This window comes from Bufo bufo, chromosome 1, assembly GCF_905171765.1.
Source record: "Bufo bufo chromosome 1, aBufBuf1.1, whole genome shotgun sequence".
Taxonomy (NCBI): Eukaryota; Metazoa; Chordata; class Amphibia; order Anura; family Bufonidae; genus Bufo; species Bufo bufo.
This window is the reverse complement of record NC_053389.1, coordinates 15760976-15781852: the sequence shown is the minus strand read 5'-3', so window position 1 is coordinate 15781852 and position 20877 is coordinate 15760976. Positions and strand designations below refer to the sequence as shown.

General features: G+C 40.9%; 1 protein-coding gene across 1 annotated transcript in view; it reads left to right on the top strand.

The window, feature by feature from the left end:
- LOC120991856 (sialic acid-binding Ig-like lectin 12) overlaps positions 1-20877 on the top strand; it is a 999480-nt gene that overhangs the window by 858080 nt on the left and 120523 nt on the right. The gene's annotated exons all lie outside the window — the stretch shown is intronic.

The following is a 20877-nucleotide window of genomic DNA, read 5'->3' as shown; positions in this document are numbered from 1 at the left end:
GTGAGTCAGAGGCTAGAACAGGTTACATTACACTGAGGCTGTCGGCTCTTGTTGCAGCAGTGATGAGATTAAGGGACAGACAGGAGCAGAGAGATAAGAGAAGGGACAGATGACACAGAGTTTAGATTACAGGTTGAATTAACCCTTTAGAATCAAATTGGCTTCTTATGAGATATATATGTCATATATATCTCCTGAGAAGCCAATTTGATTCTAAAGGGTTAATTCAACCTGTAATCTAAACTCTGTGTCATCTGTCCCTTCTCTTATCTCTCTGCTCCTGTCTGTCCCTTAATCTCATCACTGCTGCAACAAGAGCCGACAGCCTCAGTGTAATGTAACCTGTTCTACAGTCTGACTCACGGCTCTTTCAACTCAATGAATCGAATGAGTCACTAACGGAGTCGGATCTTTAGATTCTTTTGACTCATTCGATTCATTTAGACTCCCTGACCCTGCACTACTCCGAGGACTGGAGTCAGAGCTGCTAGTGTGCTGTGCTTGCCTCGCCCCCTCAGCTCTGGTCGGTGATTGGTTGGTGGGCGGGGAGGGGTGGGGCTGGCAGAAGCAGCTTCCACTCTAAGATCATATTACTGACTCCTCCCGAGTCCCGCCCTCAGGCTCCTGACCTGCTGCCAGCGTGAGGTGGTGAGCTGAGCGTCTGCATTCATTGTCTGCTGTGACTGAGAAGAGCCGTTTCAAACGGATCAATTCATTCAAGTGAATCGACTCCTCCGGTTCACTGAACTGAATCGATTCAAATGAACGATTCGTTCATGAACCGGACATCACTATTCTGCAGGAAGGCTATTCCATGCATCCACTACTCTCTCAGTAAAGTAATACTTCCTGATATTACTTTTAAACCTTTGCCCCTCTAATTTAAAACTATGTCCTCTTGTAGCAGTTTTTCTTCTTTTAAATATTCTCTCCTCTTTTACCTTGTTAATTCCCTTTATGTATTTAGCAGTTTCTATCATATCCCCTCTGTCTCATCTTTCTTCCAAGCTATACATGTTAAGGTCCTTTAATCTTTCCTGGTAAGTTTTATCCTGCAATCCATGTACTAGTTTAGTAGCTCTTCTCTGAACTCTCTCCAAAGTATCAATATCCTTCGGAGATATGGTCTCCAGTACTGAGCACAATACTCCAAATGAGGTCTCACTAGTGCTCTGTAGAGCGGCATGAGCGCCTCCCTCTGTCTACTAGTAATGCCTCTCGATATATACCCAAGCATTCTGCTAGCATTTCTTGCTGCTCTATGACATTGTCTGCCTACCTTTAAGTCTTCTGAAATAATGACCCCTAAATCCCTTTCCTCAGATACTGAGGTTAGGACTGTATCACTGATTTTATATTCTGCTCTTGGGTTTTTACGTCCCAGGTGCATTATCTTGCACTTATCAACATTAAATTTACTTGCCAGATTTTTGACCATTCCTCTAGTTTTCCTAAATCCTTTTCCATTTGGTGTATCCCTCCATGAACATCAACCCTGTTACAAATCTTTGTGTCATCAGCAAAAAGACACACCTTACCATCGAGGCCTTCTGAAATTTCGCTGATAAAGATATTAAACAATATGGGTCCCAGAACAGATCCCTGAGGAACCCCACTGGTAACAAGACCTTGGTCTGAATATACTCCATTGACTACAACCCTCTGTTGCCTGTCCCTCAGCCACTGCCTAATCCATTCAACAATATGGGAGTCCAAGCCCAAAGACTGCAATTTATTTATAAGCCTTCTATGTGGGACAGTATCAAAAGCCTTACTAAAGTCTAGATAAGCGATGTCTACTGCACCTCCTCCATCTATTATTTTAGTCACCCAATCAAAAAAATCTATAAGATTAGTTTGACATGATCTCCCTGAAGTAAACCCATGCTGTTTTTCATCTTTCAATCCATGGGATTTTAGATGTTCCACAATCCTCTCCTTAAGTATGGTTTCCATTAATTTCACCACTATTGATGTCAGGCTTACTGGCCTATAGTTGCCCGATTTCTCCCTACTACCTTTCTTTCTTGTGAATGGGCACAACATTTGCTATTTTCCAATCTTCTGGGACGACTCCTGTTGTCAGTGATTGGTTAAATAAATCTCTTAATGGTTTTGCTAGTTCACCGCTGAGCTCTTTTAATAGCTTTGGGTGTACCCCATCAGGCCCCTGTGACTTATTTGTATTAATTTTAGACAGCTGACTTAGAACCTCTTCCTCTGTAAAGACACACGCATCAAAATATTCATTCATCTTCTTTCCTAACTGAGGTCCTTTTCCTTCATTTTCCTTTGTAAAAACTGAACAGAAGTATTCATTGAGGCATTCAGCTAATTCTTTATCTTCTTCCATATACCTTCCTTCTTTTGTTTTTATTTGGTAATTCCTTGTTTTAGTTTCCTTTTTATATTTATGTATCTGAAGAATGCCTTATCGCCTTTTTTCCCTACCTATTAGACCGGTAAAAAAAAAAAATTTTAAAAATGGTTCAGTTACATTTTCGGTTGAAATTCAAATTTTTTTTGGTGTGATATACCACTGCTATACCTAGTAGACAGGTTAAAAAAAATAAAAAAATTGTCTGTTACATTTTTTGGTGAAATTCACAAATTTTTGGGTGTAATATACCCCTCCTCTACCTAGTTGACAGCTTAATAAATTTCAATCATTTTTCTTTTACATTTTCGGGTGACAATAAATAATTTTTTTCTGTCCTAGACCCCTGATTTACCAAGTAGACAAGTTAATAAATTTCACAAATTTTTCTGTTAAATTTTTGGGTTGACATTATACAATTTTAAAAGTGAATAAACCCCTGCTCTGCATAGGTGACGGAATAAAATTTCAGAATTTCTTCTTTAATTGATGCGCGCCACCTCCTTTGATTTAATGCTTAAACTTTAACAAGTTGTACCACATTTGCGCTTCAATAATTTGTCCCACATTTGCGCTTTACTCTTTTGGCCAACATTTGCGCTTCAATACGTTGTCCCACATTTCCGCTTTACTCGTTGTCCCACATTTCCGCTCGATCCCAATTTTTTTAAATGAATTTATCTCCCTTAAATTTGGTCTCTTTTTCTCACGCTCCCTCTCCGGCGTGGAACCCTGATTCGCCGATAACCGTTATCAACATGGTAGGATCAGAAAAGAACATCAAAAGTTGATAGAGAAGATATCCAAATGGATGGTGGATGTCACTGGGGCACCTCTACATAGGTGACAGGAACATACATTTAAAAAGAATTGTCAATTACATTGTCAGGTGACATTTTTGAAATTTTACCGGATAGAAACCCCTGCTCTGCATACTTGACAGGGAATAAAATGTATAAAATTCTTAATTAATTAATGCGCGCCACATTCTTTTTATCCAATGCTTAACGCCTTAAGGACTCAGCCCTATTTCAACTTAAGGACTTGTCAATTTTTTGCAAATCTGACCAGTGTCACTTTAAGTGCTGATAACTTTAAAACGCTTTGACTTATCCAGGCCATTCTGAGATTGTTTTTTCATCACATATTGTACTTCATGACACTGGTAAAATGAAGTAAAAAAAAAATCATTTTTATTTAGAAAAAAATACCAAATTTACTAAAAAATTGAAAAAAATTGCAAATTTCCAAGTTTAAATTTCTCAACTTTTATAATACATAGTAAAACCTCCAAAAATAGTTATTAGAAATTTTCAAAAACCCAATTTTTATGGACCAGTTCAGGTCTGAAGTCACTTTGCATAGCTTACATAATAGAAACCACTCAAAAATGACCCAATTCTAGAAACTACACCTCTCAAGGTATTCAAAACTGCTTTTACAAACGTTGTTAACCCTTTAGGTGTTCCACAAGAATTAATGGAAAATAGAGATACAATTTCAAAATTTCACATTTTTGGCAGATTTTCCATTTTAATCATTTTTTTCCATTTACAAAGCAAGGGTTAACAGCCAAACCAAACTCAATATTTATGGCCCTGATTCTGTAGTTTACAGAAACACCCCATATGTGGTTGTAAACCGCTGTATGGGCACACGGCAGGGCACAGAAGGAAAGTAATACCGTTTTTGGAAGGCAGGTTTTGCTGGACACCATGTCCCATTTGAAGCCCCCCTGATGCACCCCTAGAGTAGAAACTCCATAAAAATGACACCATCTCAGAAACTACACCCCTCAAGGTATTCAAAACTGATTTTACAAACGTCGTTAACCCTTTATGTGTTCCACAAGAGTTATTGGCAAATGGAGATGAAATTTCAGAATTAAATTTTTTTTGGCAAATTTTCCATTTTAATCCCTTTTTCCCAGTAACAAAGCAAGGGTTAAAAGCCAAACAAAACTCAATATTTATGGCCCTGATTCTGTAGTTTACAGAAACATCCCATATGTGGTCGTAAACCGCTGAACGGGCACACGGCAGGGCGCAGAAGGAAAGGAATGCCATACGGTTTTTGGAAGGCAGATTTTGCTGGACAGTTTTTTTTTACATCATGTCCCATTTGAAGCCCCCATGATGCACCCTTAGAGTAGAAACTCCAAAAAAGTGACCCCATTTTTTTTTAGAAACTACGGGATAGGGTGTCAGTTTTGTTGGTGCTAGTTTAGGGTACATATGATTTTTGGTTGCTCTATATTACACTTTTTGGGAGGCAAGCTAACAAGAAATAGCTGTTTTGGCACCGTTTTTATTTTTTGTTATTTACAACATTCATTTGACAGGTTAGATCATGTGATATTTTTATAGGCCAGGTTGTAACGGACGAGACGATACCTAAAATGTATACTTTTTATTTTATTTATGTAAGTTTTACACAATAATATAATTTTTGAAACAAAAAAAAAAATCATGTTTTAGTGTCTCCATATTCTGAGAGCCATATTTTTTTCAGTTTTTGGGTGATTATCTTAGGTAGGGTCTAATTTTTTGTGAGATGATGGTTTGATTGGCACTATTTTGGGGTGCATATGACTTTTTGATCACTTGCTATTACACTTTTTGTGATGTAAGGTGACAAAAAATGGTTTATTTAGAATAGTATTTTTTTTTCTATGGTGTTTATCTGATGGGTTAGGTCATGTGATATTTTTATAGAGCCGGTCGATACGGACGCGGCAATACCTAATATGTATACTTTTTTTTATTTATGTAAGTTTTACACAATAATATCATTTTTGAAACAAAAAAAATGATGTTTTAGTGTCTCCATATTCTGAGCCATAGTAATTTTATTTTTTGAAAGAATGTCTCAGGTAGGGGCTCTTTTTTTGCGGGATGAGGTGACAGTTAGATTGGTACTATTTTGGTGTGCAAACACCTTTTTAATCGCTTGCTGTTGTACTATTTGTGATTTAAGGTGACGAAAAAATGGTTTATTTGGCACAGTTTTTATTTTTTATTTTTTACGGTGTTCATCTGAGGGGTTAGGTCATGTGATATGTTTACAGAGCCAGTCGATACGGACGCGGCAAAACCAAATATGTATACTTTTTTTTTTCCTATTTTTTTTCCTATTTTTTTAACTTTATTTGGGGAAAATGACGTTTTTGTTTATGTTTACTTGAAACTTTTAATTTTTTGGGGGGCATTGTGACAGGATGCTCTCTGAATGATTTCAGCGGACATCCTGTTGCGATTAATCCCCGCCGCACCGCAATCGCGATTTAAACTTAGGACGTACAGGTATGCCCTGAGTCCTTAAGGACTCGGGAAATAGGGCGTACCAGTACGCCCTAAGTCCTTAAGGGGTTAAACTTTAAAAAGTTGTCCCACTTTTACGCTTTAATAATTTGTCCCATAATTCTGCTCTATAATTTTAAATTTTGAAAAAATGATTACTCCCTTGGATGTGGTCTCTCTTTATCACGCTCCCTCTCCGGCGTGGAACCCTGAATCCCCGCCATCCATGATCAACATGGTAGGCGCATGAAAGAACATCGAAAGTTGATAGAGCAGATATTAAATTGAATCGTAAACATCACGGGGACGTGCGACATGGTGGGGCAGTAAGTGTGCACACGCCTACACGAACTGACTGACAGGGGTCAGCCCCTGCAACTTCTGGGTCTCCAAATTGGGCACATGGCCTGAACTTGCCCTTTACCCCTTGGAGGTGCTGGCCTGCCCTGCAGCCAGTGTATTGTCTGAACGTGTGTTTAGCTCGACTGGAGGGGGTTATCACAGGTTATATTTCCCAATGTTTTGGGGTGTACCCTAATTTAAAAAAATAAAAATAAATTTAAAACCAAAAAGAAGTGTATGCTACCTCCTCCACCGCCGCTTCAACCTACACCGCCACATCCACCGCCTCCTCTACCTCCTACTCCATATGGACCTGGTCCTCCTAGATCAAGATCATAATTTTTATTTTTAACGTATTTTATGTTATTTAAAGTCATTTCCCTATCCACATTTGTTTGCAGAGCACTTGCCCTCCTCCTAACCACATTTTGACTCCATTTGCAGCCTTCTAGCCCTTTCCATGACATTTTTACAGCCATTTTAGTGCTCAAAAGTTCGGGTCCCCATTGACTTCAATGGGGTTCGGGGTCAAGTTCGGGTCAAGTTCGGATCCCGAACTCAAACTTTTTTGTGAAGTTCGGCTGAACCCATTGAACACGAACATCCAGGTGTCCGCTCAACTCTATTAGGATGTAATGTCACTGCAAATTGATTCGGACTTAAATGTTGGTAAGTAGTGATGAGCGGCAGGGGTAATATTCGAATTTGCGATATTTTGTGAATATTTTGTAGAATATTCGTCATCTATTCGCAAATTTGAAATTATATTCTTTATTGCCAAAATCGCGTAATGCGAGCGAAATACCGGCATGGATCACTAATGCTACTTTTTTTAAGCTGGTCTAAGTTTCCTGAAACTGGAGAAAATGGTTGGCACGGCAGAGCATTAGAATAGCTTTATATGCAGATAGAGTGCTCTAATATATTCGCGATTGCAAATTTTCGGCAATTAATGATGCGCATATTTTTTTCGCAATACGTGCAACTTGTATAGTAAGGGACAGGCAACTTTTCTTTTGGTTGCTAGGGATGTTGCTAAGCTGTGACAAAGCCTTCTCATTGGCCCACAAGCTAGAAGAAGGGAGGGATGATCACCCGATGTGTACTGTGTAAAAAAAAATATATATATATTCATCATTACGAATATATAGCACTATATTCTAAATATTCGCAAATTATCGAAGTGCCGATATTCACGATAAAAATTTGCTTTTCGAATATTCACGCTCAACCCTATTGTTAAGTATGATATTGCCTCCTTCGCAGGCTGGATTCATTTTTACATCACATTATACACTTCTTGTTTCCATGGTTATGACCACCCTATAATCCAGCAGTGGTGGCCATGCTTTCTCTACATAAATGCTGAAGTGACACAACCCCTTTAACTCTATGGAAACTGACAGCTGCCGGGGTCCTCTCCTCTGGACCGTAACCCTTCCAGTGAACCAGATACTCAAAATTACTTTAGACCCTTCTGGAGTATAACATTTTAGCAACCTCATACTTCATCTCACCTTCTCCACTGGAAAAGGAGGTCTCTGGGGTGATTGACGTCACATATTCCTAAGCAATGACTTATGAAACACATTATGAATTTTCAAGGAGTCAGGCAGTCTTATGCCTTATTCACATGGATGCGATATCTCTTCTCTTTATATTTGTCACATAAACAACAACTTGACGCATTTCGGCTCGTAAGATGAGCCTTTCTCAAACAGACAAAGTAAAATGAAACACAAAGGTTTTAAATAGCCCGTGGCAATATCGGATATGACTTCAGGTTACTATAGAAACCGTATAAACAAAACAGAATAACCAAAGCGGCAGGAGCAAACCACTTAGGGTAAATATGAAACTAACACACAATATTATTTATCACGAAAGGCAACTAGCGCATAGGACAAAATACACTAGATATACAAAATATTATAAGTATGTAGAGAAGTTGAGGTGTACTCATATAATGTCCATCACATTTTCTGTGAAAACAACAAACAAAGAAAATTTTACAAATAAAAAAACAATATGCGAGATTAACCTTACATCAAAGGAAACTGCTCAGATCGTAATCACTATTTAACCCCTTGGGTTCCAGAGTCTGCAATCTGTGAATTCAGAACACCTCTCTTTTCTTGAGGGATTTAACCCTATCGCCTCCTCTCCGTGGGAAAGGTATTTGTTCTATAATCTGGAAGCGCAGTTGCGAAATGTTGCGCCGTCATTTATCGAAATGATAGGGTAAAAGAAGTAACAGATTCTTTTTCCTAATAGTCGATTTGTGTTTGCAGACTCGATCCTTCATTCTAGTAGAAGTCTCACCGACATAGACAAGTCCGCAAGGGCACTTCAAGATATATACTGCAAAATTGCTATTGCATGTGAAGAATCCTTTGATAGAGAATCTCTCACCTGTATGGGGGTGGGTGAAGTACTCACCCTTGATTACACTTGAGCAATGTATACATTGCAGACACGGGAATGTACCTTTTCTTGGCGTGGAAAGTGTCATGTGTCTTGCTAACATTTTATCACTGCCTACATCAGCTTTAACCAGGAGATCGCGGATATTTTTAGATCTCTTATTACAAATCATTGGTGGATGCTGGAACTCATCAACATCTGGATAAGCTTTAGTGATACTATTCCAGTAAAAGTTCTACATTTATTCATCCAGGGATGATATTTAACCACAAATGGAATCCGTGGTTTCTTTTGTGAGCATGTTGATGTCACAGGACCCACTTTATCCCTTTCTATATTTAACATGGTTCTGGGGTAACCACGTGCCTCAGATTTTTCCAACACTTCACCCTCACGGGTCTCCCTGGTAGTGGTGTCTGACACTATCCTGCAGACTCTCTGTAATTGTGAGAAGGGTAATGATTTTTTTCACTGCTGGGCGATGATTGCTAGTAAAATGTAATAATCTATTTCTATCCGTGTTTTTGACATATAGATCAGTATGTATCAAACCCCTCTCATCCTTAATTACCCAGGTGTCTAGGAAATTCATTTTTGCAATGTCCCAGTATACTGTAAATTGGAGTTCCTTCCAGATAGAGTTTAGGTATTTGGAGAAGCAATCCAGGGTCCGAATATCACCCCCCCCACGCAAAAAATGTTGTCGATGAAACCCCAAAAAATGCAATGTTCAACAAAAAATTAATTAGCATGGATGTATTCCTTTTCAAACCATGACATATAACAATTTGCGTATGTCGGTGCTGCATTCGAACCCATCGCGGTCCCCCGCCGCTGTTGGTAAAACATGTCCTGGAACAGAAAATAATTATCTTATAGAATGATGGCAAGAGGACGTAAAAAAATTCCCTTTCTCCCTCATTGTAAGTGGAAGATATCAATATCCATTCAACTGCCTGTATCCCCTTATGGTGTTCAATAGAGGTATACAGATTGCACACATCCAATGTAACTAATATGTCATCACCTCGCATCTCTAGATCCCGTATTATCCTGAGAAAATGGTTAGTATCAAGCAGGTAAGATGGTGTATTTTTTGTCAATGGCGTGAGAGTCTTCTCTATTGTGATGAGCGGCACGGGCAATATTCGAATTTGCGATATTTCACGAATATTTGGGCAAATATTCGCCATATATTCGAGAATTTGCAAATTCATGATCTCTAAGCATTATTTTCTTGATTGCGAAAATTTGCATAAAAATTAGCATGAACTGGTATTTTAAAAAAAAATTGAATATTCGCGATTACGAATATTTTTTGTGATATTCTAAATATTTGCAAATTCTCGAAGTGCCGATATTCGCGATTAAAATTCGCAATTCGAATATTCGTGATCAACACTATTCATGACCACCATGTACCCATCCTCTGATGGCTACTTCCAGCAGGATAATGCACCATGTCACAAAGCTCGAATCATTTCAAATTGGTTTCTTGAACATGACAATGAGTTCACTGTACTAAAATGGCCCCCACAGTCACCAGATCTCAACCCAATAGAGCATCTTTGGGATGTGGTGGAACAGGAGCTTCGTGCCCTGGATGTGCATCCCTCAAATCTCCATCAACTGCAAGATGCTATCCTATCAATATGGGCCAACATTTCTAAAGAATGCTATCAGCACCTTGTGGAATCAATGCCACGTAGAATTAAGGCAGTTCTAAAGGCAAAAGGGGGTCCAACACCGTATTAGTATGGTGTTCCTAATAATTCTTCAGGTGAGTGTATATTGAGCATAAAATTGTACCCAAAGGATTACGCATACCCATTACCCCAGCCCCACGTATTTACTCTCCTCGTCTTTTGGATTGGTGGGAAGAGGAGCTCACAAAGAGCTCTTTGAACCTTATGACCCTTCTCTTGGAAGAAGAAAAGGAATTATTTGAGAAATCCGCTACTAACCTAAAGGAACTGACTGAGGCTGCTTTGAAATTCAAATCAGATATAGAATTTCTACAACGAGAAACTTCTTTGCAGACCTCGGTGGACAAATTCCACAACTTAATAAAAGAACAGAAGCATAGGCAGTTCATTAAGGATTTAAGAGAATTTAAAGAAAAGCGGGCATATCAGTTTAGAAATAATCAGGGCCCGCCCCCTTCGGAATCCGAGGTATCTTCATCAGACGTTGAGGCCTCGGACTCTGACTCTACGTATCAACGTAATAGCGGTTTCGGATGAGGTAGACCAAACAGACGAGGTAGAGGTAGAAGATGGCAGGGATGGGGAAGACAGAGAGGAGGAAGTGGAAGGGGAGATATTACATCCACATACCCTTCGTCCTCCTCTGGTCAATCCTCTACTATGCCTCCCTTGAACCAGCCAAATTTTTTATCAAGAGGCTCGGCCCCATATCAGTTGAGGGACCGCCCAAAGACTGGGGAATGAGACAACAGGGAAAAGGGGACAAACTGAAAATTACAAATCTATCATCATATAAGTTAAGTGATGTAGAAATAAGTCTTTTACAAAAAGGTTTGTCCTTTGTCCCTACAACAAGATTTAATGCCTTTACTTGGGTTAAAGACCTGCACTTATTTACGAGAAAACTTAAATGGCATAAATTCATGAAAAATACTGATAGACGGGTTTGTGAACAATTAGGTGTCCAAGAGTGTGATCTACCATATATTCAGACCTTGGCAGATCTATGGGATGAGGGCTCAAGACCTCCAGGACAGGGCCCTTTTAGCAAATTAAAACCAAGGAGTAAAAAACTACCGCCCCCCGTTAATCCGACCATATCAATATTTTTCTTGAGATGGTGATTAATGAATTGGAAAAAATACCAGACTATCCCTCATCATATTATAACATATCTAGGGAGAAGATGGAGGCTTTAACTAAATTAGAAAAAATTGATACTATAATTATTAAGCTTGCGGATAAGGGGGGGAATCTTGTAGTTATGGATATGGACCAGTATTGTAATATGTGCAGAGCTTTGTTATCTGATAGTAATTGTTATAGGATTTTATTATCTAATCCAACGGATACATTCGTAGCAAGCCTTAAGAACATCCTTGGTCTTGCTCTGAGATCAAAATTCATTGGAGAAACGGAATATCATTTTATGCTCCCGGTGAAGCCCTGTATAGCCACATTCTATGGGCTGCCCAAAATCCACAAAGGCGTTAGTCCCTTAAAGGGCAGACCTATAGTCTCTGGCGTAGATTTTTTGACACGCAATTGTGGCATATACATTGATAAAATCCTGAGTCAATTAGTATTAGTATTGGGCACCATAATGATAACCGTATTGGTCTCTCCTTCACCCATGATCACCACTATGACAGGATCACCTTCTTGGATGTAGAGGTGACTAAGTGGTATGGATTAATTATCCACTAATGTATTTAGGAAACTGACGGCCACAAACAGTCTCTTAAACTGGTCCAGCTATCATCCGTACGCCCTCAAGAAAGGTATACCTAAGGGCCAGTTTTTACGAATTAGAAGGAACTGCTCGGACGTGGAGGGATACTATCAGGAGGCATTCAAACTCCGTAACAGATTTAGAGAAAGGGGGTATCCAGACCCAGTGTTGAGTGAGGCTTTTAAGAATGCTAGAGACCAGAATCGAAATTAACTCCTCATCCCAAAAAATATTAAGCAAGAGAAGGATGTTGGTATGATTCGTACTATATCTACGTTTGACACAGCCAACAAGGGAATGAGAAATATTTTAGAGGATGGATCCGGACCTCATAGATGTGGTCCCTCCACGTCCCAGCATTACATTTTGAAAAGGGAGGAGTCTGCACGACCATCTCGCGCACAGCCATTTCTCTGCCCCCAAAAAAGAGGGTACATGGTTGGATCGCAAACCCCTGGGAATGTTCAAGTGTGGCAGATGTAAAGCTTGTAGATACATCAACAATACGAAAATGAACATATGTTCTGTCACGGGAAAGGAATATTACATCAGAGATTTTGTGAACTGTAGAACCAAAGGGGTAGTGTACCTATGTCAATGCACATGTCCGATAGACTACATGGGCAAGACATTTAGAGAACTGCGTCGTCGGATATGTGAGCATATTAATGACATAGGAAAAAAGGAAAGATACATCGATTGCTAATCATATGGTGGAAGTGCACAACGGTTGTCTGGACGCCCTCAGGTTCTCGGCTTTGGAGGTCATACATGAGTCTGAGAGGAGGGGGGACTAGGACTGACGGATTCTCCAATGGGAATCTGAATGGATCTATCGCTTTCGGTCCCAGTCCCCCAACGGCCTCAATGGGAGACTGACATTTTCATGCTTTCTGTAAGGTCTGGTCTCCCTGGTGTATTGACTATGACGACATGGTGTTGCTGTTTTTATAATAAACTTTTTTCCGTTCTTTGACTCTTGAATGGGTTCATTGGGGATAGAGATTATAGCACTTTAATTGGATGTTACTAGGTTCAGATTGCCCCCCTTATACTCTAGGTGTGAGGAACGCAGGGCCAAATTTCCCAGAAATGCAGTATCAACCAGATATCCTCCTTCCCAGACCTGCTAGATTATCGGCATCGCTGTGGAACACATATTGCGCTCCATTGACAGGAGTCAGCGGCAGGTGGAACACATATGCGTTCCAATTACCGGAAGTGAAGTGAGCGCTTCACAGAGGGGAAGATCTGGCAGTGAACGCACGCAGGTGAAGCGTGCGTTCCAAAGACCGGATGTAGACATTATGGCACAATTATTCAAGCCCTATAAAGAGGAGACTTGCTTTTGGCCCTAACAGCCCTCCCAGGATGTCCGACTCTGCACAGGTTCCCTTCACCAGCGGCGGCCATATAAGTCATCCATCAGTTTCTCTATTTAAGGACAAGTAAGAGGTCCTTTGTTAAGCCATATAACAAATTGATATATACTCCTTGGGGTGTGAACAGGAGTAGTATGAATCTGTGGCATGATTAGCAGTGATAATGAGATCTGTAGCATTAATTTCATGCATGTTGACTGGAGGATTGAGGTGCTTGCATCTAAAGTAAGGTTCACAGCATATAACATCGTTATTTTCATACATGTGACCCTGAGGAACAAGTGCTTGAGTGACTATCAATTGTGACAATTGAATAATAAGTCCCTTGATATAGGTGGGGCCCCTGGATATATCTTATTATTGTATATCTGCTATATAACTATTTGAGCTGGTGTCATAGGCGATTAATTATCTATTCTAGAAGCCCGTGATTAAGAATAATATTTGTACCCGGCATTGGGTGATCTATCAAATTTTTATCCAAGACTTATATGTTACTGTATGTGTTTATCTGTCTCTTTACCCATTATCTCTCCCCTGATGAACCTTTTCTAGGGGAAATGCGTTGGAAGGTCTTAGGGTCTTTCTAGGGAGAGTCAGGGCAGGTACGGGACCACAGGCCATCCACCATCAGGGTGTTCCTGTTGGTTGAGATGATAGTGAGGGTCCCCATAGGGATAGTGGGGTCCCTCACGTTTGTAATTCCCCTCACTGTCTTTTCTCCCATTCTTTATACATGTTTGTTTGTATCGTTGTTTGTCTAAAGTGGGTGGATCATTGACTTTTTAAAAATAATATTAAAAGTTATGTTTTATTCATGCTTACTGTGATCCGTTTGCTTCTACTGCATGAATTCACAATGATAAATATGTATATCCTCAGCGAGGTTAAAAGTGATTACATGTTATATTGCCCTGGGGAACCGGTGAGACGAAACCACTCCCAGAAGGGATCCCTCACGCGAAAGGAACCTTACACCTCTCCCTAATGCGTCTATCTAACCATACTGCTAAAGACATAGCATTATCCAAAGTATCCGGATACTCATGAAAAGCGAGGGCATTTTTCAATCTCTCAGACAACCCCTGACAAAACTGACTACGTAGCGCGGGGTCATTCCACTCAGACTCCATGGCCCATCTCCTAAACTCAACACAGTACGCCTCTGCTGTATGTTCTCCTTGTAATAAATTACGCAACTTAGATTCCGCCATTGAGACCCAATCTTGGTCATTATAAATTAATCCCAAGGCTTTAAAAAATTCATCCACTGACCGGAGGGCCAGAGAACCGATCGGCAGAGAAAAGGCCCAGGACTGCGCGTCCCCCTTATGCAGGGAAATGATTATCCCTACTCTCATCACCAGATGAAGACGGCCGCAGCCGAAAATACAGCTTGCATGACTCTCTAAAGCGGATAAAGTCATTCACACCCCCTGAAAATCTATCAGGAAGAGAGACTCTAGGCTCCCCATAATTTTGACTTCCTCTTATTGCACCTGATGCCAGAGCATTCTGACACCGTGCGACAGAATTACGCAGATCAGCACCTCTAGGGATAATCCCTGCATGCGATCAACTAACGCATCAATTGACTCCATCTCAAAGCAGCTAAGTCTAGGTAATGGTGGGTTATAATGTCACGACGGGTTGGATACAAGATACAATAAATACACAGAAAACCAAGCGTCTAGGCCAGAAGCTGAGGATAAAGGTCACCTCCTGACAATTCCCTACCAGCTCTCCCTGGACTTCTGTGCCCACTTTCAGACCCCAAAGGTGGGAATCAACGTGCCCCCGTGCCTAAGGCTGAAGATTCCCTAAAGTACCTGAGATGGTGGAAAGGGGGAAAGAGGCAGCCTGTTTCCTCAGGTCCTGGAGGAGGCAGGCTAGCCTAGACAGAACAAAAAAAGGAAACCAAAACCAACTTATCTTGTAGCAGAGCAGAAACAGCAAATCCTCCTTTCATCAGATCAAGATAGAAGCTATAACCCGCACAGGACACTGGGAAGGGGCGTAATTTAAACTCACACAAACGACCCCACCCAGTGCAACTGAAGGAAGGTGGATACAGCTCAGCTCCAAACCCAAAACAAACAAAAAACTACACATGTGCTGCTAACCTGGCAGACCTCCGCACATAACCTGAGCAGGGCATGACAATAACAGAATATAACAGCAGTATCTAACGCTTGTATTTCACTGTGACAAATGCAGCAAAGGCCCCAGAAAACGCAGAATATTATTGCAGTATTTCAAGCTTGTATTTCACAGTGACAAATGCAGCAAAGGCCCCAGATTTACGGTATTGCCAAATTTTTTTGTTTTTTTAACCCAGAATATTATTGCATTATTTCAAGCTTGTATTTTACAGTGACAAATGCAGCAAAGGCCCCAGATGTAGGGTATTGCCAAAAATGGGTGTTTTTTTTTTACCCCAGAATATTATTGCAGTATTTCAAGCTTGTATTTCACTGTGACAAATGCAACAAAGGCCACAAATGTATTATCTTGAACAAAATGGGTGTTTTTTTAATAACAGAATATAACAGCAGTATCTTACGCTTGTATTTCACTATGACAAATGCAGCAAAGGTAGCAAATTTATTATCTTGCCCAAAATGGGTGTTTTTTTAATAACAGAATATAAAAGCAATATCTAACGTTTGTATTTCCAAATGCAGCAAAGGCCCCAGATGTAGGGTATTGCCAAAAATTTGTGTTTTTTTTTAACCCAGAATATAATTGCAGTATTTCAAGCTTGTACTTGACTGTCACAAATGCACATATGCTGTGCTGGTGCACTAACCTTGTATAAAATGGCAGTCAACGCCCACCTAACTAACTCTGTGTCACTGAACTCAGGGCAGGGTAAAAAAAATTGTTCACTGCACCCACAAAACAAAATCGCTGCAGATCGCTGAGTTAACAAGCACTTCTGATAAAAGATTATTTCCTATTCTCTCCTTCACAGCAGCAGCATCCTATCCCTACACTAATTAGAGCAGTGTGACGTGCAGTGCTACGTGACTCCAGCTTATATAGAGGCTGGGTCACATGCTACACTGGCCAATCACAGCCATGCTATTAGTAGGCATTGCTGTGATGGCTTCTAAGGGCACACAAGTTAAACGCTTGTTGATTGGCTGCTCTGCAGCCTTTCAAAAAGTACCATTAACTCGTCAAACACCGAACCCGAACCCAAACTTTTACTGAAAAGTTCAGGTTCTATTCCAGGGTCCAAAAACCATAAAGTTCGGGTTCGCTCAACTCTACTGATGAGTAATAATGCTATCCGTTATCCTTCTACAGGTTCTACAGGCCAGGTACCGGGCTATTCTATGGAAGTGACTTCCAGTATTATTGTACAGAAGGGTCTCAATGTCACAATTCCTTGTACATTCACTGCTAACTGTAGAAACAAATTCAGTAATTCCTTTGGTTACTGGATGCAGATGCCTCAACATCGAAAGTATATTGTAGCCACTAATGATAAATCCAGTGCTGTGCAAAAAACAAACTTCAAACTGACAGGAAATCCAGATTCTGGAGACTGCACCCTGACCATAACTGATGCCAGGAGAGAAGATGATGGGATATATTACTTCAGATTTGAAGAGAGCAAAGACAGTAACGTGAAATATAGCTTTTATGGAGAAAAGGCAACGACTATTACTGTAACTGGTAAGTGTGATAAGGGTATGGCAGGGTGATGTACTAACGTACTGGAGACCATTGTAGCAGAGTGATATAGCAGTGAAGAAGCAGCTTCTGAAGACTAGGGATGAGCAAACCCATGGAAGTTTGGAACCTGAACTTCACCCCAAACCCAATTGAAGTTAATAGGGACCTGAACTTTAATATTTTTCGTTATGACAGGGTTATATCGGAAAATAATAGCATTCATAAGACAGAATGCAAAATAGGGGTTTAAAAAAAAAACTCACCTCATCAACTTGATCGCAGCAGTCTCTTCTGCCTTCATTCAGCAGGACCTGCCAAAGGACCTGCAATGTGCGCGATGACCATGTTATAATGGAAAATAATAAAATCACCTGAACACCGAAAAAGTCTGGGTGCAGTGAAAAGGTGAAAAGTCCAGTTGTGGGTCCGGGTACCCAAACTCGCAAAGTTCAGTCCCAAACTGAACTTTGCAGATCAGGTTCGCTCATTCCTACTTAAGACCAGTAAAGCAGAGTGATGTAGCAGAGACTTAAGGGAGTGTTCTGTTTGGTTGAGGGTATTCCCTATCCATAGAAAAAGGGATAACTATTAGAATAGTGGGGGTCCTACCACTGGGACCCCCACCAATCGCGAGAATGGGGCTCCGTACTCCCTGTAGTCTCCTGAAATGAACAGACCAGCCGGTCAGGCATGCATGCAAAAGCTCCATTCTATGGGAGTTCCGATTATAGAAATTAACTCCCATAGAAATTAATAGAGCGGCCACGCAGATGTGCGACCGGCCACTCCGTTCTTTTCAAGGGTACTGCAGGGAGTGCAGGGCCCACATTCTCATGATCAGTGGGGGTCCCAGTGGTAGAACCCCCACCGTTCTAATACTTATCCTTTATCCTATTTTGTGTGTATTTTTTTTAATGTTGATAATTATTGCTTACAGCTAATGAAAACCCAAAAGTCAGTGTTTCAGAAAATTAGAATATTATATAACATCAATTAAAATTATTTTTAATACAGAAATGTTGGTCTACTGAAAAGTCAGTCTAGTATATGCACTCAGAGCTTGGTCGGGGCTCTTTTTGCATGTGTTACTGCATCCATGCAGCGTGGCATGGAGGTGATCAGCCTGTGGCACTGTTGAGGAGTTATGGAAGCCCAAGTAGATACAGTAGTGGCCTTCAGCTCATCTCATTGTTGGATCTGGTGTTTCTCATCTTCCTCTTGACAATACCTCATAGATTCTCTATGGGGTTTAGGTCAAGCGAGTTTACTGGCCAATTAAGCACAGTGATACCATGGTTATTAAACCAGGTATTGATACGTTTGGCAGTGTGGGAAGGTGCCAAGTCCTGCTGCAAAATGAAATCAGTATCTCCATAAAGCTTGTCCGCAGAGGGAAGCATGAAGTGCTCTAAAATCTCCTGGGAGACTGCTGTTCCAAGTTTGGACTTGATATTGATATAGTGGACCAACACATTAATATTAATATAGTGGGCCAACACCAGCAGATGACATGGCTCCTCAAACCATCACTGATTGTGGAAACTTCACACTGGACCTCAAGCAACTTGGATTGTGAGCCTCTCCACTACTCTACCAGACTCTACCTTGATTGTTGAAAAAGTCACAAAAAGTTGCAGCTCACTAGGGTGGAGTAGGGAAACTGGGGAATCTTTTCTAGACAAAAGTGTTAGGTTTAAAAATAAGGAACACGAAAAAAGTCTGGTGGAGACAGCACGTCCTCAAGTGAAGCTTTATTCTAGATGCTACGTTTCGGCCTAAGGGGCCTTTTATCAAGCATGCTTGAAAAAGACCCCTTGGGCCGAAACATAGCATCTGGACTAAAGCTTCACTTGAGGACATGCTGTCTCTCTTACCAGACTTTTTTTGTGTTCCTGATCCTATGATCCTTGTGGGGGAACTCACCATTCCCCCCGGAGACGTGCACCCACAACTAACCAACCAGACCTGGCGTGCTGTCCTGCCTTTTGTTTTTTCAGGATTAAAAATAATACAAATTTATTGAACAATACACAACATTTGATAAATGTGGCATAAAATACACCAACACAGACTCAAGCAAAACCAACCTCTAATATTTCCCTCATGATAAATTCCCCCTCAGATTCACCAATGTATTCATGAAGAGATCGCTCCCCACCTCTACCAACCCTCCTCACCAGTGATTGATATAGCCGCAGTCCGTGAATTATTGTGAGAGAGGTGAAGGAAGGAGGGAGGAGCAGTCCACAAGTTATGAATAAAGAGGTCTGCTCTCTGTATTTTATTTTAGATGCTAAGCAACACAATGACCTCAAAATGCAAATAACTAAACATTGTTGTAAAGTGCACCAAATTTGGTGCAAACTCACACAATTTGGTGCATCTGGTTTCGAAAAATTACCCTGTGCTAAGCTAGTTATTATACGAAGGTTAGACATAAAAAAATTTAATAAATGTGGGGTCGAACCCCTCACAAAGAGCCAACTCATTATTAACAGAAAGACCTACATGAAAATACCAGAGTCTTCATAGGTCAAAAGCAATGTATAGTAATCTTTATTGAATAGATATACATAACATGATAAAAAAGAGAGATGAAAAACATCAATACAAAGTGCGGTTTCATCTGAGGGATGGTATAATGGTAATATCACCAAGGGGGGGCGGGGGGTGATCGTTACATACCCATCAGTAAATGGTCACGCATTTTGGCAAAACCTTTATCTGGGGGCACGGTTATCCTTGAGAATGTGTTGTATTTAACCCCTTAAAGGGGTTCTCCAGGAATTAAAAAAATGAAAATACTTAAATATCATTTTATAATAAATATATTCACACATACCTTTCATTACTTAGAATGGTTTGTTTTGTCTAGGGAGCAATCATTAGGAGAAATAAAATGGCTGCCGTACTATCAGTACACACAAAACCTGTCCTAATCACACAGGAGGACAAGTTACTTCACCACAATGCGCCATAGTGCTGCCTCACCCTCCTCTCTGCTCTGCTTGTCAGGAATCATGATCCTGAATACAGGTGAATCTCTGTGGGAATGGAGAAGATAAGGAGACATGAGAGGAGGGTGAGGTGTGGCTAATGAGCAGCAGCACTTGTTTACAGTCTCCATTACCACAGCAAAACATGACCACAGTCTGTCCCAGGGGAGGGCTGGCAGCCTTAGTCCTGGGGGGCAAATCCAGTCAAGTGGCCCATTTTTAGCCCCGCCCATTATTAAAAGCCCCTCCTACATTTAATAGGCCACTCCCAACACACACTGTACAGCTGACATTCTATAGTTGCGGCCTGTCTACACATCATCCGAAGAGAGGAGGGTTTGTCCTGGCTGCACTGCCTGCTTATACAACAAGCTACAGCCAGGAAGCTCCTCCGCTCTCCTCCCTCCTCCGATCCTGCTCAAGGCTTGTGGTTCCCCCCCACCATCTGCCACCCGCCCGTGACCTGCTGCCCCCTTTCGTCATCCTCACCCAGCTCTGAATCCTCCTTCTGCAAATGGCAGGGGGAGGAGCCGGAGCATCTCCTCTCCTACATAGCACCACATACCTCTTACATCCAGTGATGTCACCTTTGTTGTAGACGTTCTCTTTCCTCATCTTCTCCATTCAGACCAGACCGCCATGATGATTTTTCAGCCATCTCCCGTCTCTGCAGAGATTGAGAAACAGACATTAGTTTCCTGCCACCCCCAATACTATACTGCAGAAACAGTCCCCTGGACATACTACTACCACACAGATAGTGCCCCCAATACTGTACCCGCTATGCCCCCAATACTATACTGCAGAAACAGTACCCCTGGGAATACTACTACCACACAGATAGTGCCCCCTTAAACAATTATTGGCACACAGTGCTCTAAAAAATAACTGCGCCCAGACACTAATAGTATAAAGATAATGTCCCCAAAAATAAT